The sequence below is a fragment of the Macrobrachium nipponense genome, chromosome 37, assembly GCF_015104395.2.
Source record: "Macrobrachium nipponense isolate FS-2020 chromosome 37, ASM1510439v2, whole genome shotgun sequence".
NCBI classification, from domain to species: Eukaryota; Metazoa; Arthropoda; class Malacostraca; order Decapoda; family Palaemonidae; genus Macrobrachium; species Macrobrachium nipponense.
Window position 1 is genome coordinate 32,079,707 of NC_061097.1, and position 27,716 is coordinate 32,107,422.

A 27,716-nucleotide genomic window follows, 5' to 3' on the forward strand; every position below is an offset into this window, starting at 1 on the left:
ATTAGTTATTAGTTCTCTAAACCATAGTAACCAATAGTTATTAGTTTCTTACCAAACCATCATAACCATTAGATATTAGTTGCAACTAATAAAAATATAACACACTTTACCTTCTTGGTATACCAGTTTTCTTTCTTTGCTGCAGCTTGTTTCACACTCACAAAAACAGGTGCCGTTACACACAATGTTTGTTCAGATTCCACAAAAACACTACATGATACTAAATAAACTCTAAGAAATATCAAATCCGAAATCTACAAGTTACGAATGACCATTTTACGTTGCGTTAATGTCAATTATGGTGAGGCAGAGAGAGAGAGAGAGAGAGATAGAGGGAGATGTCTGAACGGAACGCGGTTCTAAGATGTAATGAAATTCTCTTCCTTATGGAAGCTGGACAGTGGAGATGACACAAAACGTTTTGCGACACAATTCTTTCCAGAAACTTCTAAAAGTGATGCAACTTTACAGACCAGCTGTGAAATCTGCACATGGTTTTAGCAAAGAGGTGCACGTATGAAATCAGTCTGTTCAACAAAGACACGTACTCGACCGAAACAGACTCGAGCAAAAGTCCCTATCAGATGTGATGACAGAATTCCCAAAACACAGCGAAGACCTCGAGGTCTCTGATCGCATGGCGTTGACATGTTTTGTAAAACAACTCCAGCTTCGAACGGACATAGATAATCTCTCTCTCTTTTTCTTTACTACGTTATATATTCTTTTTATATTATGTTATGCAAAATCTGAACACACATTTAAAACATCCTAATTCTAAGCTAGCTAGGAATCTGAAAAATGTTGCCAAACTCTACATAACATTTTATACAGTTTAAGAGGGACTATATGCGTTTTGAAAGTAGCAATATATAATAATAATATAATAATATCTTACCTACCTGAAGAGAGAGACAGCAGCAGTCTCTGAAATAAAGTAATGCTTACTTTCTATATTTTGGCGGTTTTTATGGGCTCCTTTTTTTATTAAATAGAATTCTGTTGTACCAGGACATTTTTACTAGTCATATATATATGTGTGTGTGTGTGTGTGCGTGCGTGTGTGTGTGTGTTTTACAATAACTTACGCCCAAGGGGATTTATAACAGATAATTGCTTCGTCAATTATATATATATATATATATATATATATATATATATATATATATATATATATATATATATATATATATATATATACAGAGAGAGAGAGAGAGAGAGAGAGAGAGAAGAGAGAGAGAGACCGTGAGAGACGAGAGAGAGAGAGAGAGAGAGTGAGTCAACGATACGTCCTCACCATCAGAAACACTCCCACCTAACCTCTTGCAGATAACTATCGCCATTTGAGACCAGTATAGAATACTTTTCTTTATTTATTTTTTAAGAGTTGAGAACTCTTTTACCTGCCACGTCCCTAGAGGAACCTGTCTGTCTTTTCCCCCTCTCCTAGCCTGCCTTTGGACAGAATGACAGACTAGCCTGGAGAAGAGAGTGACGGGGAAAGCTATGAGCATGTTATTTTTAAGTTCCTTACTTCCAAGGACATTATCCAGAATGTGGGGAATTGGTATACAATGTTGCTTGTCACGATATGGTCACTTACCTCGCTCTCTCCGATCGAGGGGCTTTATGTAACCTGTATTTTTTCATTGAGAGAGAGAGAGAGAGAGAGAGAGAGAGAGAGAGAGAGAGAATTATTTCTATATTATAAAATATTAGCCTGCTAATATCACTATATATTAGATTCACCCAAACCGTAGGAGAGACAGACTTTGTATCACAACTCTCTCTCTCTCTCTCTCTCTCTCTCCCTCTCTCTCTCTCATATATATATATATATATATATATATATATATATATATATATATATATATATATATATATATGTATATATAGATATATATATATATGTGTGTGTGTGTAAATAATTATCACATCACCGTGATTATATAAATTATTCTATCCATAAATGTCCTTTAATATCTAATTCGTTCTATGTATACATATAGAAGTACAATATATCATATATATATAGGCAGTATAAATGTATATATATATATATATATATATATATATATATATATATATATATATATATATATATATATGTATATATATATATATATATATATATATATATATATATATATAAAACATAAATAAACATTCCACTACAAAAACATTCATAGATACTCAACACCCAACCCTACACTTCTGAGAGACAACACTTACCTGTGCAAACGATACGAGATCATAACGTAGAATTTCACACGCGAAGCGAAGTGTATAAATATATATATGATTACCTCCAACATGCAATATATATATTATATTCTTTTTTATCAGGCAGTTGCGTGATGGACCGGAGTCTCTTGTCGTCTGTACAATTATTGTAGCTCAATTTACACGCCGAAGACTCTAACACGTTCCACAGAAGAAGTATTGTAACAGGATTACTTTGTAAGGTTCACACGCATGTGCAACCCGTTCGCACGCACCTGTATATATATATATATATATATATATATATATATATATATATATATATATATATATATATATGTATATGTATATATATATATATATATATATATATATATATATATATATATATATATATATATAGTATATCAGCAATATTGTTTTATTATATACATTCTCATTGTTGTGAATTCCATCTATATTTATTAATTTAAGATATTACATATTTATTAAATCTTTTATTCCATGTAATGACACTTACGATGATTTTATATTCATTAGAGATGTTAAATACCTTTATTCTCTCCTTGTTTGTGAAATTCATTCATATTTGCATGTATTTATATATTCGTTCTTTTATTAAAATCAATCATCACATTTTTATGAGTTTATATATATAGAATTTCAGCAATATTATTTTATTATTTTGTTATTATATTCATTCTCATCTCGTTGAATTCCATCTATATTTATTCATTTAAAATTTTATATATTTATAAAAAAAATCTTTTATTCTCCATATAAATTCATTCTTATTTTCACATATTTATATATTTGTTCTTTTATAAAAGAAAAAAAAAGTTACATTTTCATGGGTTCTGTATGTTGACGGTAGCATGTTTTTTTTTTTTTAGAATCGAGACTCAAGAGCGAAAATGAAACAAAACAAAGTAAAAAATATATAAAAAACTATTTTAAAGACTTTATACGCATCTGTGTCCCAATCTCCTAAAACGGCAACATCGAAGAAGACCCAAATAGGATTCTGTACCACCAATCGGAAACATAACTCTCCCTCTCGAAGCCGCTGACGGTGATTTCATTCCCGTCCTCCGACGGGCGAATTCCTTTGCCCTCACGAGAGTTACAGTCGTCGTACATTGACTGAAGGAGGAGGGGAGGAGGAGGTGGAGGAGGAGGTCGTGTTCCATTAGCCAGGGGGGAGGGGGTGAAAGGGGGAGGAAGAAGGTGAAAGCTTACGGCTTCCGATAGAACTCGGAGCTAAAGGCCTGAACGGTTTCCAATATCGAAGTTCCCTTCTTTTTATTTTTTTCGAGCTGCGCCCAATTGAAGGCGCTTTTCTTGATGGGTTGAGGAGGTTTGAGGGGTTGTGGGATTGAGGGGGAGGTTGTGGGAGGTTTGTGGGAAAGCCCAAAGACGTAAGTGAGAGAGAGAGAGAGAGAGAGAGAGAGAGAGAGAGAGAGAGAGAGAGAGAGAGAAATATAGGTGAGTGTGCAATGTTCTCAAGACCAATCTTTCTAACAGGGAGTATCGAGTGATAGGGTTTTCTCCAGGGATGGGATATTGGAGTGGAGTGCAAGTTATTATTACTCCGGGGTGCAAGTTATTACTCCGTAGTGAAAGTTATTACTCCAGAGTGCAAGGTATTGCTCCGGAGTGCAAGTTATTATTACTCCAGAGTGCAAGTTATTACTCCAGAGGGAAAGTTATTACTTTGGAGTGAAAGTTATTACTCCGGAGTGCAAGATATTATTACTCCAGAGTGAAAGTTATTACTCCGGAGTGCAAGATATTATTACTCCAGAGTGAAAGTTATTACTCTGGAGTGAAAGTTATTACCCCAGGGTGAAAGTTATTACTCCAGAAAACCTTTTTTTTCTCCCCCTTATTACTCTGGAGTGAAAGTTATTACTCTGGAGTGATGCATATTACTCCGTAATAAAAGTTATTACTCCAGAAAGACACTTTTTTCTCGCTCTTATTACTCTGGGGGGGGGGGGAAACTTATTTCTCCATCTATTACTCTGGAGTGAAAGTTATTACTCCGGAGTGGCAGTTATTACTCTGAAGTGCAAGTTATTACTCCAGAAAGAAACTTTTTTCTCCTCCTTATTACTCCAGAGTGAAACTTATTTGTCCATCTATTACTCTTGGGTGAAAGTTATTACTATGGCGTGAAAGTTATTACTCCGAAGTGCAAGTTATTACTCAAGAAAGAAACTTTTTTCTCTCCCCCTTATGACTCTGGAGTGAAACTTATTTCTCCATCTATTATGCTGGGGTGAAACTTGTTACTCTAGAGTGAAAGTTATTACTCTGGAGTGAAAGTCATTACTCCGTAGGGAAAGTTATTTCTCCAGAAAGCAACTTTTTTTCTCCCTCTTATTACTCTGGAGTGAAACTTATTTCTCCATCTATTACTCTGGAGTGAAAGTTATTACTCTGTAGTGAAAGTTATTATTCCAGAAAGAAACTTATTTCTCGCCCCCTTATTACTCTGGAGTGAAACTCATTTCTCCATCTCTTACTCTGGAGTGAAAGTTATCACTCTGGAGTGAAAGTTATTACTCCGAAGTGAAAGTTATCACTCTGGAGTGAAGCTTACTATAATACTCAGGAGTGAAACTAGTTACTCCATAGTGAAACTTATTGCTCTGGAGTGAAACTTAATACTTTTGAGCAAAACTTTTTACTTTGGAGTGAATCTTATTACTCCAGAGGGAACTGTATTACTCCGGAGTGAAAATTATTACTTTGAAGTAGAAATTATTAATCTGGAGTGTAACTTATTCCTCTGGAGTGAAAATATGCCTGAGTGAAACTTATCACTCTGGAGTGAAACATCACTCTGGAGTGAAATTGATCACTCCAGAGAATAACTTATCACTCCAGAATGAAACTTATTACTTCAGAGTGAAAATTATACACACCAGAGTGAAACTTATTACTCTGGAGTGCAACTTGTTACTCCAGAGATAAATTTACATATTACAAACTTGTTGAAAGAAAAAAAACAGCAACTGTAAGGGAAGAAACAACAAACATATAAAAACATGTTGGCAACATATAGCTTACATATCACAAACATGTTGGAAAACAAGTCAGCAACTGTGAGAGAAGAACTATTTCAGAGTGAAAACTACAGAAGGCTAAAGTTGCTTCCTCCATATTTCAAAATGCAAGAAATGTCCCAAATCGCTAGGAAGTTATTTATATTTCCCTTTTGAACGTTGATGGAATTCTCTTTTGGATGGAAATTCTCTGAACATTACCGGAAGTCCTGCCCCACCCACCCCCACAACCCCTATTCTTTTAGGTATTCCAGCCGTTCTTAGAAGTTCACAAAGGGACTATTTCCCTTGAGGCATTTGTTGCCTTGTTTTGCATATAAGACAATTCTTATGAGACGTTGGGAAGCGGTTCATTCCTCCAGGATATTTGGTGCTTTTTACGGGTCAAAGTTTTCATTCAATTCCAGAAGGTTCCTTTTTGAAGGTTTAGGATACCCTGTGTATTAATTTACATATGAATACTATTTTTTTGGGGATAATAAAAGAAATTTAATGTAGTACGGCTCCTCGGAGTGGGTCTTGCTGAGATAAAATTTGCCTAAACGTGTGTTTGTAACTCGTCATACACACATTACATACATGTTGCATACAAATCAGTGACTTGTCAGCTGCAGTGAAACATGTTATCAACCTATGTTGTTAACTTGTCATGCAAAATGTTAAATACAAGTCTGACACTTGTCAGCTGCAGTAAAATTTGCTATAAATGTATGTTGGCAACTTGTCATGCATGCTTCACATACATATTAGATACAAATCAGAGACGTGTCAGCTGCAGTGAAACATGTTATCAACATAGTTGTCAACTTGTCATGCAAAATGTTGAATACAAATCAGAGACTTGTCAGCTGCTGTATAAACATGTCATCAACATATGTTGTCAACTTGTCATAAAAAATGTTGAAAACAAGTCTGACACTTGTCAGCTGCAGCAAAATTTGCCATAAATGTATGTTGGCAACTTGTCTTACACACATCACATACATGTTGCATGCAAGTCAGAGACTTGTCAGCTGCAGTGAAACATGTTATCAACATAGTTGTCAACTTGTTATACAATATGTTGAATACAAGTCTGAGACTTGTCAGCTGCAGTAAAGTTTGCCATAAATGTATGTTGGCAACTTGTCATGCACGCATCACATACATGTTGGATACAGGTCAGAGACTTGTCAGCTGCTGTAAAACATGCCATCAATATATGTTGTCAACTTGTCATGCAAAATGTTGAATACAAGTCAGAGACTTGTCAGATGCTGTATAAACTTGTCATCAACATATGTTGGCGACTTGTCATACATACATCACATACATGTTGGATACACGTCAGACACTTAACGATAACTCAAGCTAGCACTTTATACACTTCACCGACTTGTTTTCAACCTGTGTGCTATGTACGCTATAAGTTGCCAACATGTTTTTATGTTTACTACTTCTCCGTTTATTGTCAGTGACTCATTTTCCATCTGTCTGTGATATGTATACTGTAGGTTGCCATATGATTTCATACATTTACCATTTCTTCACTGACAGTCACTTATTTGTTTTCAATTTGTATGTGATATGTATGCCATATGTTGGTGACATTGTTAGTGATTTTACTCTTTCGCCACTTCAAGTCATTGGGGTTTTTTTTTCAACTTGTTTGTGATTGCTATTATAAGTTGCATACGTATGTGTGCTTGCTATTTCTATACCCTTAGGGTTGCTGACTTGTATCCAACCTGTATGCGAGATAGGGATTTTATCTCTCTCTCTCTCTCTCTCTCTCTCTCTCTCTCTCTCTCTCTCTCTCTCTCTCTCTTTCCTTGCTTTCTTATCGACGAGTAATCTAATAATGTTCGTTTCCCTTTAGAGAAATATTTCTGTTTATAGTTTGGATTATAATTCCTTGCCTCTCTCTCTCTCTCTCTCTCTCTCTCTCTCTCTCTCTCTCTCATAGACCTGGCTTTGCAGAACTTACTTGAACCGTGGATAATTTTTATTCCGGCTGCACATCCCAGATATTGGAGAACTCTGACCAACTTTTGCCCCTCTCTCTCTCTCTCTCTCTCTCTCTCTCTCTCTCTCTCTCTCTCTCTCTCTCTCTCTTCCCCGAATTTCGCCGGAATTTGGGACTGCACTTCTCCAATCTTTTGAGGTCTGGGGAATGCCTCCAGTAAATCACATCATTTAGACTCTCTCTCTCTCTCTCTCTCTCTCTCTCTCTCTCTCTCTCTCTCTCTCTCTCTCTCTCTCTCTCTCTCTCTCGTTCGCTGTTTCTTTTCCAAGAAGTTTCATTATTTTTTAAAGGATTTATTTTTCCTATTTTTTTTTTTTTACTTTGGTTTGATATCAAGAATTTGGGGACAAATGAGTTGTAAGTTTTATCAGTAGCGTTTTAGGGACGGTTTGCCGTCCAGGCTCTGTGATGTAGAGAAAGTAATGGTTTTATATAGCTAAAGTGAATACACACACACACACACACACACACACACACACACACACATATATATATATATATATATATATATATATATATATATATATATATATATATATATATATATATGAATAAATCAAAAATTATTGATTATTAAATAAATAACTAAATGCTAATTAATAACTATCTGAAGTACACAAATAAACTAATAAATCAATAAATGATTACGTAATAAATAGATTATATATAGATAACAGATTAAATACTTAGACAAATAAACAAACAAATATATAAATCAAAATCAAAGCAGAGAGAGAGAGAGAGAGAGAGAGAGGAGAGAGAGAGAGAGAGAGAGAGAGATCCATATTTCATACGATGAACCTCTCTGAGTAGCCTCCATTTTATAGAGCCTTTTGGCCTCTTCTTTGCTTTCTGTGCGCCCACTTGGGCGTGAGTTTTATAGGTCGTCGTCGTGGGCAAGATCGGCTATTTTGACCAAGGGCCTCCTTCCTTCCTTGTGGGGGGGGGGGGGGGGGCGAGGGGCCTTAGGGAGTCCTCCGTTCTCTTGGGTTATTTTTGTGGGCGTGTTTGTAGTGAGGAGTGTGATATATTTGTATGTATGTGTGTATATATATATATATATATATATATATATATATATATATATATATATTATAACATATATTACGTTAACATAAATCAATTGGGCACAAGACGTAAACGAACCTATACTTTCAAAGACACTTTAAATCTAGTTCCAAATCGCCAATGCAACTCCTTTGGTTTCTGTGTTCTGTGTTGTAGAGTCAGTTTCTAGATATTGAAGCGTTCAATCACACCCACCCGCCACCCCCCCTCCTCTCTCTCTCTCTCTCTCTCTCTCTCTCTCTGCCCAAATTGTATTTCATTTCTGAAACTCCCCATCAGCCGTGGGACGGGCGAACCGATATTCGATATCGACGCCCTAGCTTTCACTCCTTAAAGAGTCCGATGCGGACGGAAAAGTATTAGTAGTAGTGGTAGTAGTAGTAGTAGTAGGAAGGCTCTCTCTCTCTCTCTCTCTCTCTCTCTCTCTCTCAGGTTATATAGAATTCAACCTCAGCTATCAGTGAGTGAAACGTAGGTTGAATTAACCTCAGCTATCAGTGAGTGAAACTTAGGTTGAATTAACCTCAACTATCAGTGAGTGGACGTAGGTTCAATTAACATTGGCTGTCAGTATGAACGCAGGTTGAATTAGCTCACCTATGAGTGAGCGAAACGTAGGTTAAATCAACCTCAACTTTCAGTGAGTGAAACGTAAATTGAATCAACCTCAGCTATCAGTTTGACGCAGGTTGAATTAACCTCAGCTACCAGCGAGGGAACGTGGGTTGAATTAACCTCAGCTACCAGCGAGGGAACGTGGGTTGAATTAACCTCAGCTATCAGTGCATGAAACGTAGATTGAATTAACCTCAGTTATCAGTGAGTGAAACGTAGATTGAATTAACCTCAAGCTATCACCAAGCGAGATGGAATATTCATTACGAAATTTCGCAGATTTCAAATCTTGATAGAAACCTCCTTTGCAGAAGTCAGGGAGATCCGTCAATGAATGATTGATCGAGCGAATTTGGCTGACGTCGCCACAGTTGGAGGTTTGAGAAATGTCAAGGTCTTTTTGGAATGCCGCCGATGACGAAAACTGCGTAAAACAAAAGAGAGAGAGAGAGAGAGAGAGAGAGAGAGAGAGAGAGTGCTTTCATCTGTAACCATTCAGGTATATAACTGTGTATACACAAAAATCTACAATACAAAGCATGATAACGTATGTATTTAAACTATGTATACAACGACAACGGAAAGCATAACATATGTATTTGGAATATGCATACACAAACATACTAAAGTCTGTATACACAACAGAAAGCATAGCATATACGTATACTTAAGCAATGTATACTCAAACATAAACAACAGACAGAATAACATATGTATTTAAACTATGTATACACAAACATATACATCAGAAAACATAACATACGTATTTAAACTATGTATACTCAAATATCTACAACCTAGAGCATAATAGCATATATATTTAAACTATTTATACACAAACATATAACATAAAGCATGATAACATGTGTATTTAAACTAAATACACAAACATCTACAACATAAATCATAATAATATGTTTGCAAACTACAAACATCTACACCATAAATCATGATAACATATGTATTTAAAATATGCATACGCAAACATCTCCAACATAAAAAATGATAACATGTGTATTTAATCACACTATGAATACACGTAAAATCACATTGGTTAAGCAGCATCTATGCGTGAATATGTATATACATAAGCACACTGGGCATGTATACGTATTAAGACGCTTAGCTACAAAGATTGTTCAAGCCTTTGTACATATAGTTTAAAAAGTAATTTTTATCCATCTTTCTATTTAGGAAACTCAATATAACGGAATGAGACAAGTATGAATTTGTTCATAAGTTATATATATTTATCACTTATATTTATCTTTTATCTGACACGAAGGCTTCATCGTACATAACGAACTAAAATCTCATAGTGTTATTTTGACATTAATATTTACATAGCTCGTGTTACATCACAGAAAAAAAACATTAATTAAAAAAAACTGTTTTAATATTTTTATTTCATTTGCTTACGAACCGACTGACCTGTAAATGTTTAAAAATAAAAACTTGAGCGCTTTTTATTTTTTATGATCATTTCAAAGCTGGTATTTCATTTTTCACTTTTCAAATTCATTTCAACATCGAGTGAAGTTTAAATTACTGGCTGAAATGAGAGAAAAATTGAACGAAATATTTTCAACTTTATGCTAAAGAAGAGATTCGTCCTTTTTGAAAACTCAGAAATGAAATGGTTGAGTTTTGATTTTCATAAATAATTTCGACGTAAGTTGGTTGCTAATTAAACATTCCACGTAACGAGGCGGGTTAGTGCCGTCAGTGCACCTCTTGCTGTGAGCTTTAGGCGTTTGTGAAGGGTGTTAGTAGCGTCATATGCTGAGAACTGTATTCGTTTTTAATCAGGGACTTGATTTAAAGTATCTGTTGACACGTAACCAGGGACTTCGAGTCACAAATTTACATTTTTGAGATTCAATAAATGTCAAGGACACCACTTTGCTCAGACTTTCTTTATTGCTTAATTGAAATTCTTCTCGTGTTTGAAGAAGCACACTCGTCTTTTGCATTCATAGAATGCCCTTTACATTAAGCTAAAAGTCTCATTCGTTCTACATCTATTAACGATTATTTTCAACGACTTTGAATGACCGCAACATATTCCAATAACCCAGCGAAGGCCACGATGTTGACGGCCTTTTATAAGACCTCCCCATCGCGAACTGAATTCCATTTCTATTATCATTGGAACCTAGTAAACCGACCCTTTTGAATAATATTTCTCCCTTGTTTGAAGACATAAACTCGTCGTTTTGCATTCATAGACACACCTTTTACGTCGAGCTAAAAGTCTCATTCATTCTACAACTAAAAATAAGACTCAATTCAACGGCTTTCAACGACATACAGACCAGTTCCAATAACTCATTTGTCACAGTGTTTACACCCTTTTATAAGACCTCCCCATCACGAACGGAATTCCCGCCGGGTGTTATTGGAACCTCGTAAACTACCCCCTTGAATTATTCGTTTCGCCGACACAACAGGCAATTTCCAGTCACCATGGCGACCGCCTTATTGCTTCAGCATTTTCATCAAATCATCGTCGATGACTCTGGGCGGGGGAATTCATCGCCTGGTGATGATTTACCGTCATTGAAATGGGGAGCTCTTCATCACGAGGGCTTTATAGAGGGAGGCGACAGAAGGAAGAACTTCAGTGTAAGTGATTCAAGCTGGAGAGCGGAATGGGAAACAGATAATTATTAATGATTGCTGAAGGTGGATATGCCTTTGATGGGAAGGTCAAATGTATTTCGCCGTGTCTAGTACTGGCCTCTGGGGTCAAATATATATATATATATATATATATATATATATATATATATATATATATATATATATATAATATACTATATATATATATATATATATATATATATATATATATAATCTTTAATCCCAGAGGCCTATATAAGCATACAAAATGAAGCAATCTCCGGGCAGAGATTCAACATGCTTCCCCAAATAAGTACGGAGAACAAAGCTCCCTATTTCAGAGCTTCAGTATACAAAACACAACCCAATATACGTTATAATATACTATATCATCGAACAGTTTTCCGAAAACTCCCTCTTCCCCTCTTGACGTTCAAATGTGAATATTGAATTATGAATTAATTCCATTTCGACAGCGAATTTTCAAATCATTTTACAAATTCACTTTCAGGAGCGGAAGCAACTGCTTTTGTTCCTCAAAGCAGCGATGCATAATATGTATGAAGGCTGGAAAGAGAGAGAGAGAGAGAGGGTATTCAGTTAATATATCAGTTAATGTTTGTAGACAGACAAACATAGAAGGAGGAATAACTTGGACAGACATTTGGACGTAGACAGGAATACAATATGGTGTAATTGGGTCTTTTCTGAGAGAGAGCGATTTAATGGAAAGAATCCGCTACTTCCAAGACGAGACTAAAACACAAAGAGAGAGAGAGAGAGAGACAAAAACAACACCGCTGCCATTAATCAGGAGAACACAGGCAGACAGCCTCCTGTCACATTGCGGATCATGTTTGACAAATGGTGGCGTTGCAAGAGCTCCTCTTTCTTCCTTGCTCAGCAGGTCTTCCTTCCTGGAAAGGAAGAGAGGGAGGACCTTCCAGGAAGATTAGGAAGGATCTTCCAGGAAAAGAAGGAAAGATATACCAGGAAGACATGGCAGAAAGGAAGGACCTTCCAGGAAGACAAGGAAGAAAGGAAAGACCTTCCAGGAAGACAAGGAAGGATCTTCCTGGAAGACAAGGAAGAAAGAAGGACCTTCCAGGAAGACATGACAGAAAGGAAGGTCCTTCCAGGAAGACAAGTAAGGACCTTCTACAAAGACGAGTAAGGAAAGACCTACCTGGAAGAAAGGAAGACCTTCCAGGAAGACAAAAAAGGACATTCCATGAAGACAAGGAAAGACCTTCTAGGAAGATGAGGAAGAAAGGAAGGAACTTCCACGAAGAAGGAAGGACATTCCAGGAAGACATTGCCAAGTATAATTCTATATTTTCCTTTTATTTTTGCATCAAAAATTAAAAATTTATTATATATATATATATATAATATATATATATATAGATATATAGATATATAGTGTATATATATATATATATATATATATATATATATATATATATCTATATATATATATAATACATATACATATATATATATATATAATATATATATATATATATATATATATATATACATATATATATATATATATATATATATATATATATATACATATATATATATATATATATATATATATATATATATATATATATATATATATATATATATATGAAACCCTATTAATATGGAGCAAGCTACAAAAAGACTTCGTCGTGACGTTCAAGCTTCCAATAATAATAATAATAACAAGATCTTGTTCATCTCAGAATTAACGACAATAATAACCCAACGCAGAACACATGACCTTTGTAATCGTCACGACCAGGAAAAATTATTAATGAATGGACGCTAATTGCCAAAGTTACACGTGTTAATTATGGGCAGCGTAATTTTTTATGAGCTTGACACTAATTAGCTGCCACTTTCATTAAAAAAAAAAGATTAGTTTGAAGTGAATAATTATTTGGTTTGGAAATTCCTTTACACTCAGACTTCGTCTGAATTATTATTTTTTTTTATCATTTTGGTAATAAGAATGAGAGCCAAGGTTTGTAGAAGATTGATTTTTAATGGTTTATTCTCTCTCTCTCTCTCTCTCTCTCTCTCTCTCTCTCTCTCTCTCTCTCTCTCTTAAATGTTATGTGTATATATATATATATATATATATATATATAGATAGATAGAGATGATAGATAGATATATATATATATATATATATATGACCATGCATAATATATATATAGTGTGATGTAGTATATATGTATGAATGTATGTAGTGAGAGAGAGAGAATTCGTATTACGAATTTAAAAGATATAAAAGATATTATACCAAGTCTGAGAGTTGGAGAATTTCCCAGATAATTATTCTCTTCAAACTAAATATTTTTTTAAGTGAAAGTGGCAGCTAATTAGTGTCCAGCTCATCAAAAATGACGCTGCCCTAATTAACACGTGTAACTTTGGCGCAATTAGCGTCCATTTTTATCATTTCCTGGAGTGACGATTACAAAGGTCATGTGTTATAATTTGGAATATTCCTGTCGTTAATTTTGAGGTGATCAAGTTATTATTTTTTTATTATTATCATCATCATCAAAAAATATACCTGCAGTGTATATAGTTAAACGCAATTAACACCATGAGGGTTAATTTCGAGCGAATTCATCTCAAAACACCTTAATATGACATAACATAGCAACACCATTGTACTCTTTTGCAGAAATGCAGTCTGGCTCATATAAGCAAAGTGGCAACTCTGCACTGCGGTTCGCTTGTTGGGGGAAAGGTTGGGGGGGGGATTATTTTGGGGTGGGGGGTGGGGTAGGGAATTGGCGATGTCTAGGGACGTAGGAATCTCAGGGAGGGGTGTTGAGAGGGTTCACTAAAAGGGGGGGAGGGGGAAGGTAGGGGAAAATTAAGGTAAGGCAGGATTTTAGGGGGGAAAGTTAGGAGGTAGATAATTATTCTAAGGAATCTTTTTTAGGGACTTTCAGGGAAATCTAGGGAATAAAGATTGTTGCCTGATTTTGGTCGTGCAATTGTGAGGGAGACTCAATGTGATGGCTTAGGAATGTGGGAGAAAATGAGAGAGATTGTTGGAGATTATTGATCTCTCTCTCTCTCTCTCTCTCTCTCTCTCTCTCCTCTCTCTCTCTCTCTCTCTCTCTCTAAGCAATTAAATACGTTTCTTGAACATGGAAATATGTGAAAGTTATAGTAATACACTTAAAGCCTTCAAATATTACAGATCTCTCTCTCTCTCTCTCTCTCTCTCTCTCTCTCTCCTCTCTCTCTCATTAAATACTTTTTTTGAGTATGGTAATATGTGAAAGTTATTCATAAAAGAAACTTCAAATATATTACTGATTCTCTCTCTCTCTCTCTCTCTCTCTCTCTCTCTCCATTAACTCACTTTGCATCATTTTGCATATTTTGATTTCCAGTACATTTGAAAAGCCATTTGACTTTGAAATTGACCACCACTACCCCCCCCCCCCCACCCCCTAGCCCCCCTAACAAACTCTACCGCAGGGTGACACCTTTCCTACGTAAATTGGTATTTAGACCCACGTGAGTATGTAACTGGTATGTGAATAGTTGAATATTGGCTTCGGTGTTTGTGTGTTTGTTACGTTTGGTTATGAAAGACACTATGTCACAACCGGGGCAGTTTTATGCCTGTTTGTTTGTCAGCTTATGAACGAGGCCTGTCAGCAATTGATGATGAATTTCCTTCTTTTTTTTTAATGAAGTGGTTTTGAATTAATTATGTTCTGAACATGCAGTCCAGTTGCTCTCTCTCTCTCTCTCTCTCTCTCTCTCTCTCTCTCTCTCTCTCTCTCTCTCTCTCTCTGTTACTTCCTGTTGCATGATATATAAGATCCAACGCATGCAACGTCCAAAAGAGAGAGAGAGAGAGAACGAGAAAGAGAAAGTGAGAGAGAGAGAGAGAGAGGAGCCCTTTGTAAAACTGAATAGGAGATGAATTCCCCTCCAGCGATGATAAACACTCGACCATTGTCCCTGGTTTGCAAAAATGCTTCGAGTTTCCCGAAGGCGCTTTTGTGCTCCGGGTCTTTTCGGAAGTTGAACGAGCCCCTCGTGTGTTTGGTCTTGCTAAGAGGTATAATATATGATCGTGGATTCTATTATCACTATTATTGTTATTATTCTTATTCTTATTATTATTATTATTATCAAGGTTGAATTTAACCGCTAATGATTAGGATTTTAACTTTAACTGAAAGGTTAAATTTGAATTTAACTGAATAGTTAATATTTCAGTTAAATGAGGAGTTATGGTTTTATTATTAGTTATTTATTATTATTAGGTATTATTATTATTATTATTATTATTATCAAGGTTGAATTTAACCTTGATAACTTTGACTGAAAGGTTAAATTTGAATTTAAATGGATAGTTAATATTTCAGTTAAATGAGGAGTTAGGGTTATTATTATTATTATTATTATTATTATTATTATTATTATTATTTATTATTATTATTATTATTATTATTATCATCAAGGTTGAATTTAACCGTTAATGATTAAGATTTTAACTTTGACTAAAAGGTTAAATTTGAATTTAACTGGATAGTTAATATTTCAGTTTAATGAAGAGTTAGGTTTATTATTATTATTATTATTATTATTATTATTATTATTATTATTATTATTATTATTATCAAGGTTGGATTTAACCGTTAATGGTTAGGAATTTTGCTTTCACTGATAGGTTAAAGTTGAATTTAACTGGAGAGTTAATATTTCTGTTAATATGAAGAGTTAGGGTTAAATATAAGGTTTTAAATGTCAAAGGAATCAAGCGAGAGAAATGTAATATAGATTTTATGCACAGAGAGAGAGAGAGAGAGCGAGAGAGAGAGTAATATCCTCCTATACCAGAGGAAGAGGAAGAGAGAGAGAGGAGAAAGAGAGAGAGAGAGGATAATCTCATCTTCCATACCAGAGAGAGAGAAAGAGAGAGATCGAGAGAGTGATTTTGGAAAGAATATTCTCATCTTTCTATAAACCAGAGAGAGGGAGTGAAATTTACAACAGATTGAACACCGCGAGAGAGAGAGAGACAGACAGGCAGACTATCTGTGTGAGAGAGAAAGAGAGATATACTGAGAGACTGAATGAGAGAGACAGAGACAGACAGAGACTGAGAGAGAGAGAGGATTTTACAACAGATTTTAAACCGAGATAGAGAGAGAGAGAGAGAGAATTTCTCAACAGATTGAAAACCGCGAGAGACAGACAGACAAACTGACTATCTGTGTGTGTGAGAGAGAGACAGATAGACAGAGAGAGACAGAGACTGAGAGAAAGCAACCATGGCGGGTGCATCCCCCCTCCCTCCCCCATCTTTATATTCCGAAGGGTAAGTGGAGAAGCAATCTCTCAATAAGCGAGCCATAACTCAAGGGGCAGCAGGAGTTTCCAATTGCGCTTCCGAACTTGTACAATCTCCTTCTGGTCCAGGGCAGGAAAAGATGGTGGATTCCGGAGGGTGAATCTCTTCTTCTTTTTTTGAATCTCTTTTACGTCTTACCTCCTCCTTCCTCCCTCGGTCTCTGCTCTGCTGCTTATTACCTTCTATTGACTCGAATTTACTATTTTAATAGATTTTCTTTTTACCTTGATTTTTATCCTTTTTTTATAGATCTCTTCTTTTCATGTTGATTCCAACATTTATTATTTTCTTTATCTTCCTCCCTCGGTCTCGTTTCTGCTGCTTATTACCTTCTTTTGACTCGAATTTACTATTTTAATAGATTTTCTTTTTTACCTTGATTTGTTATCCTTTTTTATAGATTTCTTCTTTTCGTGTTGATTCCAACATTTATTATTTTCTTTATCTTCCTCCATCGGTCTCGTTTCTGCTGCTTATTGCCTTGCTTTGACTCGAATTTACTATTTTAATAGATTTTCTTTTTACCTTGATTTTTAACCTTTTTTATAGATTTCTTCTTTTCATGTTGATTCCAACATTTATTATTTTCATTATCTTCCTCCCTCGGTCTCGTTTCTGCTGCTTATTGTCTTGTTTTGGCTCGAATTTACTATTTTAATAGATTTTCTTTTTACCTTGATTTTTAATCCTTTTTTAATAGATTTTTTGTTTTTCCTGTTGATTCTAATATTGATGATTTTCTTTCTTTATCTCTGTTATTTATTGTCTTTTCTTTAGTTCTATTCTGTTATTCGTAATCGTTCTTTTATTATTATTATAATATTATTATATTATTATTATTATTATTATTATTATTATTATTATTATTATTATTAAACTGACAATCATGGAAACCATTTATTAATTTTATTATTATTATTATTATTATTATTATTATTATTATTATTTATTATTATTATTATTATTGAATATTATTATTATTATTATTATTATTATTATTATACTGAAACAAGTTAAAATACTACCAAAAAATCTGTAAATATTAAATGATTGGTAAAATAGCCTAAATACACGATTTACTCATACATCCAGCGAATGTATGGATGCAGACTTTTATTAATGTATGAATATACATACCTAACAGTATAAATGTATAAATCGTGCGAAGAGAGACTGAATTATATTCAATCTCAAATTTACTTCCCTTGCAAGCTTCTCTTGCAACGAAATGAGCAACAGACATGCAAGAATTTTTTACGTGAAATAACTGCTCTGGCTAGACAGATTATCTCTCTCTCTCTCTCTCTCTCTCTCTCTCTCTCTCTTCTCTCTCTCTCTCGTTTATACTCATAATCATACCAATTGTATAGAGAACAATAGAGTGGATTAGCTATGCAGTGAAGAAAGACAAAACTCTCTCTCTCTCTCTCTCTCTCTCTCTCTCTCTCTCTCTCTCTCTCTCTCTCTCTCATAATCATCCCAGTTGCATTGAGAACAATATGGTGGGATAGCCAAGCAGTGAACGGATAAAACTTCCTCTCTCTCTCTCTCTCTCTCTCTCTCTCTCTCTCTCTCTCTCTCTCATGCATACGAACATACATACATACACACGCACACACATTCATACTCATCCAAACTGCTTAGAACACGATGGGTTAAAATTGCTAAGCAGTGGAGAGAGATACAATTCTCTCTCTCTCCTAGCTAACACTCCTCTCTCCCCCCTCCCCCCCACCCCCACCCTTCCGTTGCTTGGATTCTGAGCCGTGTTGCTAAACCAGCAACCAGCTACTGGATGAGATCAATATATCTTACCCCTGCATTGGTCCACCCAGATCCTATGTCGACAAATATTGGAACTCTTTTACCCCCAAAATTTTACCCCAAAACTTAAATCTACCCTAAATTTACAGTTTTGGGATGCTATCCTTTCCACTTCCCCTTTGGGATCGAAGGATATTTAAGGGGGGGTGTCTCCCCCCCTAGATTTAGGATTTTGGGATGGTAGACTTTTCCCCTCCCGTTAGGATCGAACGATATTTAAGGTGGGGGCTGTCTCCCCCCTAAATTTAGGATTTTGGGATGGTAGTCCTTTCCACTTCCTTTTTGTGATCGAAGGATATTTAAGGGGGGCTGTCTCCCCCCTAAATTTAGGATTTTGGGATGGTAGTCCTTTCCACTTCCCCTTTGAGATCGAAGGATATTTAAGGGTGGGTGTCTCCCCCCTAGATTTAGGATTTTGGGATGGTAGACTTTTCCCCTCCCGTTAGGATCGAACGATATTTAAGGTGGGGGCTGTCTCCCCCCTAAATTTAGGATTTTGGGATGGTAGTCCTTTCCACTTCCTTTTTGTGATCGAAGGATATTTAAGGGGGGCTGTCTCCCCCCTAAATTTAGGATTTTGGGATGGTAGTCCTTTCCACTTTCCCTTTGGGATTGAAAGATATTTAAGGTGGGGGGCTGTCTCCCCTCTGGGAAGCCTACCCATAGGAGTTTTAGGATGGGGGGGGTGTGAGTTGTATAGGTCTAGAAGATCCTACAAGGATTCTTAAGAACGCTGGTCCTCTCCTTCTGTAACTCTTAGGATCCAATGAATATTGGTGGGTATAATACCCACTACCTTTTGTAGGAGTATATGCCTCCCCTACATCCCCCCCTAACCAACCCTGGGGCATTGTCAAAAATTCTCGAGTCAAAATCCTATTTCTCTATAACGGTATTATTATTATTATTATTATTATTATTATTATTATTAATTATTATTATTATTATTATTATTATTATTATTTTATTCTTATTATTGAAAGGTTAAATTGGTTATAAAATGTTTACCTACTTTGTTTGTTGATAGCCATTACCTCTCACACACTAATACATGCATACTTACATACATACATGTATAAATTCATAATGCATACATATAATTATATATATGTAGTAAACTAAAATTATTTTATTATTTTATTATTTTTATTTTTATTGATTCATATTCATTTTTATTATTATTATTTTATCATTCTCTCTCTCTCTCTGTCTCTCTGTCTGCTCTCTGTCTGTTCTCTCTCTCTCTCTCTCCGTCTGTCTGTCTGTCTCTCTCTCTCTCTCTCTCTCTTCTCTCTCACTATATATATATATTATATATATATATATATATATATGTGTGTGTGTGTGTGTGTGTGTGTGGTGTGTGTGTGCATGTATGTGTGTCTGTGTGTGTAGAGAGAGAGAAAAAAAAAAGAATGTAAAATCACCATTATAGCCTATATCATTTCTGTTTCAGTTTACACCAACAATATCCAGAATCAATTCCTTTTTGGCCAGTGAATTGAAAAAATGAAATTTAAAACATAACAGTCGTCTATCATACTTAAACACATCTGTGGATTTTAGAATTTGCTTAAAATCACTGAAATAGAATAATACTGAGCTAGGTAGAAGGGCAGATTAGGCGCCGTCAGTAGTGAAGAAGATCCAGTATTGAATTAAATTTCGTCTTAAAATTGTTGAAATAGAGAGCTGAGCTAAGGAAAAGGACAGATTAGACGTTATCAATAGTAACGAAGATGAAATGTGAATTAAAATTGATAAATTTATCAAAATCGGAATTTGCCCAAATACAGGTAAGGAAAAGGACAAATTAGACGCCATCAATAGTAACGAAGATGAAATGCGAATCAAAATTGATGAAAATCGGAATCTGCCTGTAATCAGCTAAAGGAAAAGACAGACTAGGCTCCGTCAGCAGTGACGAACACAAATTGGAATTGAAAATCCTGACAGAGCATTCCCCTTCCATAAATCTTCAACCAGGAAGACTCTTTGACCTCTTTTGACCCCTGACCGGAATTTATGGCTGTCAAGGGCTCTTCTTCTTCTTTCCCTGTATCTCCTCAGGGAGGGTCATCCTTAACCCTCAGACCTTAGACTTTGACCCCTGGCAGGAATATATCTCTATATTTTTGGTGGTCTTCCGTACTGGAGATTGTCACGGAAGATATTGCCAAAATATACATGTAATTTATTTTTTATTTGAAGCTGCCAAGTAAGAGAGATTTATTATGGAGAGAGAGAGGGATGTCTGTAGTATGTAATATTGCAAGAGATAAAGGTTCAGAATTGTCTATACAACTGTTAGTTTGGATAGAGACAAACTGATTGTTGGCGGGCAGAGAGAGAGAGAGAGAGACCTATCATTGCATGAGATACAGGTTCGAGATTGCCTGTGCAATTGCGAAAGTCCATAAAGGAGGCAAAACTGATAAGAGAGAGAGAGAGAAATGAATTACCATCAGTTCTGGCGACATTCTCACCAGTCGAACTGAGTCTCGAACTCCGATAGTCAGACCTGAGTTTCGAACCTCCCTCAGACCCTCTCTCGTGTTGACACAAATCATGGCCAACCAGACAATGAAGGAGAAAGAAGGTCCACAGAGGAAACTCTACCTTATTTCTAAAATTAAATTTATATAAAAGAATCACGATTTATTTTATTCCCGAATCTACGACTCGAATAGAATCATTAGTTTCTTTTTATTCAGAATAAGATCCCCTTACCAAGGTGAACGAGAGAGATGTTCCAATAATATCCTTCGGGTCTTTTTGAAGCGATATGTGTGTGGGGGGGCGGAATGTCGATGGTATTACGGAGCCCACGTTGACAGAATAAATATGGGAATATTGGGACTCTCTCTCTCTCTCTCTCTCTCTCTCTCTCTCTCTCTCTCTCTCTCTTCAGAGGGTCTAGCCCGAGTTCTACAAACAGCTGATTCGATAAGCCAGTTCGCCTCGGGGAGAGAAAGAGAGAGTCTAGTGTGGTAGCTGTTCAAGTTCTTATCAGAGAGAGAGAGAGAGAGAACTGTAAGGGTGTTTCAAAGAGAGAGAGACCTTACCTTACCTTACAGACCTTACACTTCGTTCGGGTTGCCCCAGGTCCCTCAGTGTGAGGCGCCTCTAATGTCTACCTGAGAGTTGCTAGTACATCTTCCGGTATATTTTGCATCTTCCAATCTTGGATGGTCTGGGATGCAGTTTAGATATTTGTCGAGCTTATTCTTAAACACATCTACGCTCACTCCTGATATATTCCTCAGATGAGCTGGCAACGCATTGAATAGACGCTGCATTATCGATGCTGGTGCGTAGTGGATTAATGTTCTGTGTGCTTTTCCTTATTTTCCTGGTATAGTTTTTGGGCACTATTAATCTACCTCTGCTTGCGCTTTCTGATATTTTAGTTCCATGATATTTTCTGTTATTCTTCTATCTGTTTCCATGCCTGAATTATCATGTAGCGTTCTCTTCTCCTTTCTAGACATAATAATTTTAAGGATTGTAGTCTTTCAGTAGTCTAGGTCCTTAACTTCTTCTATTTTTTTTTTCTAGCTGTAAAGGACCTTTGTACACTCTCTATTTGTGCAATATCCTTTTGATAGTGTGGGTACCATATCATATTGCAATATTCAAGTGGACTACGAACATATGTTTTATAAAGCATAATCATGTGTTCAGCTTTTCTTGTTTTGAAGTGCCGTAACAACATTCCCATTTTTGCTTTACATTTTGCCAACAGAATGGCTATTTGATCATTGCATAACATGTTCCTATTCATCATCACACCAAGGTCTTTAACTGCTTCCTTATTTGTGATTGTCTCATTATTAGGTCCCCTATATGCATTATAGCTTTCCTTCTCTGTCTCCATAATTTAATTGATTCAAATTTATCGGAGTTAAATACCATCCTATTTACCTCTGCCCAATCATATACTTTGTTAAGGTCTCTTTGTTAGAGCGTTCCTATCTTCATCACAAGTAATTTCTCTACTTATTCTTGTGTCATCAGCGAAACTACTCACTACCGAATCCTTAACATTACTGTCTATGTCTTCAATCATAATAACAAACAATATTGCAGCTAGCACCGTACCTTGTGGCACACCGGATATTACCTTGGTTTCATCCGATTTCTCATCGTTTGCAATAACTATCTGTTTTCTGTTGTGTAAAAATTCTTTTAACCATCTTCCTACTACTTTATCTACGATATTGTGTTTTCTAATTTTCTTTGCTAATATATTATGGTCTACTTTGTCAAAAGCTTTTGCAAAGTCTAGATAAACCACATCTGTTTCATTTCCGCTTTTCATATTTTTGAATATGTTCTCACGGTGGACTAACAGTTGGGTTTGTGTACTTTTTCCGGGTACGAAACCGTGTTTGTCCTATATTAAACAAATTATTTTTTATTAAATGTTTCAATAATATTTTTCTTCATTACCTTTCATACACTTTTCATAATTGTGATGTTAGACTCACAGGCCTATAATTACTTGCCTCCTAGTCTTGATCCACTTTTGAAAGTAGGGGTGATATATACTAATTGTGCTCATCATAAATCTTGCCTGTATCTACACTTTGTCTTAATAATATTGCAAGTGGCTTTTGCGATAGAATGAACTACTTTCTTTAACAAGATAGCAGGGGACTCCATCCGCCCTGCAGCAGCTCCATTTTTAATTTCATTAATTGCCTGCACAATATCAGCTTCATTAATTTCTATGTCAGCTAAATATTCACTATTTTCGTCCCTTACTTCTATATCATTATCTTCATTTCTATCTAGGGGTGAATTCTCTCTTATATCGTTCTGCCAGTATGTTGCAAATTTCCTTTTTTTTCATTCGTTAATCTCCCTTCAATTCTCAGAGGGCCTATTTTCTTATTCTTCCTTTATTCATCTTCTTCGCATATGAGTATAATAGTTTTGGGGTTTTGCTTGATATTTAATAGGGTTTTTTCTTCCAAGTCCGTTTTTCATTTTCTTTTCTTTTGATTGTATAATCTTTGTTCTGCATTTTCTATCTACTTTTTAGTTCTATAACTTTCCATGCATTTTTTCTTTTGCAAGACCTTTTTTCCACTTTCTGATTTCTGGAACAAGATCCTTCTGTCTCTTGGTATGCATGAATGATGTTTACTTTTCTTCTTCGGTATATATTTATCCACTATTTTCTCCAATATTTTATATAATATCTCCGTATTTACCCTATGTCATCACTTACAAAAAATGTTATCCCAATCTTTGTTTAATTCTTCATTAATTTCTGACCATATTATATTTTTACTGTAGAAGTTGTATTTTCCATATCCTTCCCACTTTTTCATTCTTGCTTATCTCTATTTTCACTTGCTTTGGAATGAACTGTTAATTCTATGACATTATGATCTGAAATACTCGCATTATAAACTATTATTTCTTTAACATAATTCATCTCGTTCACAAATACTAGGTCTAAAGTATTTTCCTTCTTGTTGGCCGGTGATTTATTTGTTGAATGTTGTATTCTAGTAGCATATCTAATAGCTTTTCAAATTGCCTCTTATCTTCTGCACTACTATTACTCTCTTTTTTTATATGTATAAGTACAACCACAGTCTCCTATTCGTTCTTTCCATTCTACGAAAGGAAAGTTGAAGTCACCAGATAGGAGAATAGTCAGTCCTTGTGATTTCTACATATATCATCCAATTTTTCAATTATTAAGTCAAACTCTTTAGTATTAGGAGGTCTATATATTACTATGTTCTTATCATTTTTCAGATTCAAATTCTACCGCTATTAGTTCACATTCTGAGTTACTATATTTCTCATATATTTTTCCTTGTTTTTGTCTTTCCCATATATTGCGGTTCCCCCTTGATTCCTCCTATTTTTCTATCTGATCTATAAGCTTTGGAAACCCTTTTATTTGATCATCATTCCCAGTCCCTCTCTTGGGAGTACCAGGTTTCACTTATATTCATTATATCTATTTTCTTTTCATTTTGGGTTTTAGTTCTTCTAAGTACTCTATTTTTCTTTTTGAGTTACTCGTAACTAAACCCTGCGCATTCATCACTATGATGGTTTGCGTGTTTTCTCCTTCATTTAAGGGTAGGCTCCACTTTGGGGGGTGCCGATCGTAAAAAATATTTGCCAAAAATACACTAATCAAGACAGGCTAATGAAATTTTCAGGCATTTATTTAGCACTATAATAATGCATATTCCCTGTGAGTTTTATCATCCTACAGGGAAAATTAATGATTTTATGAAAAAAAATGTGAAAAAACGGAAATTTCCGGCCCCTCATACTGAAGGTTATTGGTGATTGGTGAGAAACTACAGTCTTGAATAGAAATTCGGTCCGACAAAATGTTGGTATATCCACCTGGAACATGCACAAAAAAAAATTATCAAAATAGAACAGTAAATAAGCACGTAATAACAAAAAAAAGAGCAACAACTTTGTAAGTTCAGCGAAAGCCCCGCCGAAATATCAGACTATAGCTAGGAAGAAATATTCAGGAAAATTCAAATCTCGATTTAGGGACAAAACCTTTTGAGAGTTTGTAAGTTAATATGTCACTTGATAGCCTAAAACATCTAAAAATTATATTATTTAGGACAATCAAAGAAAAAAACCACCCCACCCTTTTTTTTTTTTTTTTTTTTTTTTTTTTTTTTTTTTTTTTTTTTTTTTTTTTTTTTTTTTTTTTTTTTTTTTTTTTGGAGGTGGATTTTTCTTTGACTGTCCTAAATAATATCATTTTTAGATGTTTTAGGCTATCAAGTGACATAATAACTACAAACTCTCAAAAGGTTTTGTCCCTAAATCGAGATTTGAATTTTTCCTGAATATTTCTTCCTAGCTATAGTCTGATTTTTTGGCAGGCTTTCGCTGAACTTACGAAGTTGTTGCTCTTTTTTTTTGTTATTACGTGCTTATTTACTGTTCTATTTTGATAATTGTTTTTGTGCATGTTCCAGGTGGATATACCAACATTCTGTCAGACCGAATTTTTATTCAAGACTGTAGTTTCTCACCAATCACCAAATAACCTTCAGTACGAGGGCCAGAAATTTCCGTTTTTTCACATTTTTTTTCATGAAATCATTAATTTTCCTGTAGGATGATAAAACTCAGGGAATATGCATTATTATAGTGCTAATAATGCCTGAAAATTTCATTAGCCTGTCTTGATTAGTGTATTTTTGGCAAATATTTTTTACGATCGGCACCCCCCAAAGTGGAGCCTACCCTTAATATTGGTAGTAATAAGGATTTTCCCATGTCTCTTTCCTGTTCTGGTATGTTGTTCTTTTTTTCATTTCCAGAAATTCTGACATTAAAAAATCCAACTTTTCCATAATATTTGATCTTCCTTCATCATAATTATTTATTTTGTGTCTGAATCTGCAATTTTCTCCGTTTCTGCAATATCCTCTTGCATAATAAATACAGTTATTATCTCTTGAGTAGAATTTCGGAGCTGATGCTTTGAAATTTTTTGCTGACACCTCTGCATATCTCATTGGTGGTTTGCTTTTCTCTTTTACCTGATATTCTTGATTTCTCTCTTTATTTGTTTCTTTCTTATTTGGATTTTATTACTTGGTTGGTTATTTATTTGATTATGATTCATGGCTACAGGGTGCATATATTTGCATTTTTTTGTCGAACTTACATCCTTTTCCTTCTTTTAGGTTTTTACATATTTTTGGATGCAGATCTCTGCAATCATCCCCATAGCCATCTAAGTATGCACATTTACCATATATTTCATAGTTTTGACATACTTAGGATGTTTGTAGTAACATCTTTCTCCAAATCTGCAATTCCCTCTTTTCAAAAGGTTGCAGATTTTGTCTTTCTTGTCTAATTTTTTTCCTCTTCCCGTCATTGTGTAGATCTGGGTAGAGCCTCTTCGGGATTTGCTTTTCTGTTGTCATATCGTAATTTATTTCTTCGTAGGTATGCTGTTTTATTGCCTCATATGTAGTATCAATGATTGTCTCTGCATCCATACTTTTATCTTGTTCTTTGTTTTCCTTATTTTTTTCTGTCATTTCATTTTGTTTACTTCTTCTTTCCGTTTTCCTCTTCTTCTTCTCTTCTTCTTCCTTCTTCTCTCTTCTTCTTCATCCTCAACTATTTGTACATTCAATCTTGATTTAATAACATTGTCTATCCATGATAGACATGTTGAACAAAAAAATTCTTGTATCTTTTCTCAAATCTTGCATTACCTCAGCACACTGTGGATGGGTCGGAATGTTGCATGCAGCACATTTTCTGATTAGGTTTTGTGGATTGACTATGCTATACCAAACCTTACACAGTTTGCATGCTTTTGGCATTCTTTTCCTAATGCATCAATTAGGATATTCACAAGATTCACCTTATTCATTTTCTTTGTCGGAATATGTGGTTTATGTATATTTTCTTTATGAGTCTCTTGACCACTTGGATTTTATTTGGAACTTCTTCAATTATTTTCAAGATGTTTTCATTAGATTTGTTCCAGTTTGAAGGATTATATCCTTCTAATATATCTATGAATGCTTTTGTATCTTTTTGGTTAGGACTGTTGCTGATTTCATAGATGAGAATGCCGCCCAGTTCCCTTCCTGCTACCTCATCGTATTGCGAATCTGCCAAGCAGCTAAATTACGCACCTTCCCGCAGTTGGAACTTACTGCCATCTTGTTCTGATTTCAGTATTACACTTGTTAAAACTAACTTAGAAGACGCTTTATCCTACTATTTTCACACTAATCTTATCACCGATAGTTCACGAACACTTCTAGATATTTCTCAAATTCTAGTCGTATGTTAAACTTGTGATATCTGTTGATTAATCTGACTTCACGCGGGTACGTCTCACCAAGCAAGATGGCTA

The 27,716-nt window shown here is 35.1% G+C and overlaps 1 protein-coding gene across 1 annotated transcript in view; it reads left to right on the plus strand.

Annotated features, from left to right (window-relative positions):
• Nucleotides 1–2,415: 2,415 nt before the first annotated feature.
• Nucleotides 2,416–27,716, plus strand: part of LOC135209086 (uncharacterized protein CG3556-like) — an 81,568-nt gene continuing 56,267 nt past the window's right edge. The window contains exon 1 of the mRNA XM_064241676.1: nt 2,416–2,439. The gene's annotated coding sequence lies outside the window, so the exon portion shown is untranslated. The remainder of the gene's footprint in view (nt 2,440–27,716) is intronic.